Here is a 1,873-nt window from a genome sequence, read left to right as displayed (position 1 = left end):
CTCAGAACATTCAAACAGATTAGGTGCTGTGTTGGAATTCATTGTTTCATTTGCCTTCCGAGAGATAGCACTGACAGCAAATCAAATGTTTATTATATGTTCTCTTTTAAAGTAAAAATTCCAGGAAATAACTAGAACTGAAAGCTCCCCATCTAAGTTGGGTTTTAAAAAAATTCTTATTCAGTTAAAAAAAAATCTCCATTCTCATAAAATATGAACAATCTATCAAGTATTCTGCAACCTATATTGAGCATTCATAATGTACAAAAGATTAATACCATGGTTAAAAGATATGTTCCCTAAACAATACTGCACACTAGATTATTTAGACTACCACAGTCTAATAGAAATATAATGTATGCCGTTATATAATATTACATTTTCTAGTCCTCTCAGTAAAAAAGTTAAAAGAAACATGCAAAAATAATAGATTTTATTTACCCCAATATATACAATATATTTTCATTTTAACAATTAAATCAATACAAAAATTTTTGTCTAGCAGTGTAAGAATCTTTTATTAACAAAAATGCCAAAAATAACATCATTGCTTTTTGTGACTATGAAAGCATCACGTTCATTATTTTAAAATAAGAAATGTATAAAGATGGCAAAATCATTTGAAAATTATCTCTAATTCTATGTAGAAATCATCACGAAACATTTCATTGAACATTCATCTAGAATTTATATTAGTATACACACACATACATACACATATGTATAATTCAAAATAAGATTATAAAGCATATATACTGCCTTAAATTTAGTTTATTACTTAATACGTTCTATTGTTCACATACCAAACACAAGGAAGGTATAACTATATAACTTTCTTTTTTTTGTTTTTTTTGTTTTTTTTTAGATGGAGCTTTGCTCTTGTTGCCCAGGCTGGAGTGCAATGGCATGATCTGGGCTCACTGCAACCTCTGCCTCCTGGGTTCAAGCGATTCTCCTGCCTCAGCCTCCTGAGTAGCTGGGATTACAGGCACCCGCCACCATGCCTGGCTAATTTTTTTGTATTTTTAGTAGAGACAGGGTATCACCATGTTGGCCAGGCTGGTCTTGAACTCCTGACCTCAGGTGATCTGCTTCAGCCTCCCAAAGTGCTGGGATTACAGGCATGAGCCACCAAGCCCGGCCATATAACCATTTTTAAAAGCTGCTTTGTATTCCACGAAATAAATGCATCATGATTTGTATGAACATGGCCCTATCATCTGGCATTTAGATTGTTCTCAGTATTTCACTATCTCATGCCACGTTTGTGATTAGCATACTTATGCATACACTTGGAACATTTCTCTATTTATTTTCAAGGGATAAATTCTAAGAGTGGAATTACTGAGTCTTATTAGGGTGGAAAGATAATTTTAATTTATACTGCCAAAATTTTTTCCCCAAAATGCTACACCAATATACTCTCCAACCAGAAACATCTTAAGAGGGGGGAATAAATTCTGGGCTTTAAGCAATTAATATACTTTTTTTTTTTTTTTTGGTAACCCATTCCCAATGTTGAGGCTGCCTATGTGAACAATATAACACTATTATGGGGACATTCTTTTTTTCATACTAAGTTGCAAAATCCAATGGGTATTTAGAAAATTCAATGGAGCTGTCTACGGCCATACCACCCTGAACGCGCCCGATCTCGTCTGATCTTGGAAGCTAAGCAGGGTTGGGCCTGGTTAGTACTTGGATGGGAGAAAATTCAATGGAGCTACATTTCATATGTTCAATAGCCACATGTAGCCAGTGGCTACCATATTGAACAGTGCAGGTTTGTACCAACCTTCCTTTGTAAATAACTGCAAATGCTGGATAAAAGAAAATGAAGGCAAGAACCTAGAAAGTTAAGCTTATCACAGAA

The sequence above is a fragment of the Macaca fascicularis genome, chromosome 17 (genome assembly GCF_037993035.2).
Source record: "Macaca fascicularis isolate 582-1 chromosome 17, T2T-MFA8v1.1".
NCBI lineage: Eukaryota > Metazoa > Chordata > Mammalia > Primates > Cercopithecidae > Macaca > Macaca fascicularis.
This window is presented reverse-complemented; position numbering follows the sequence as displayed.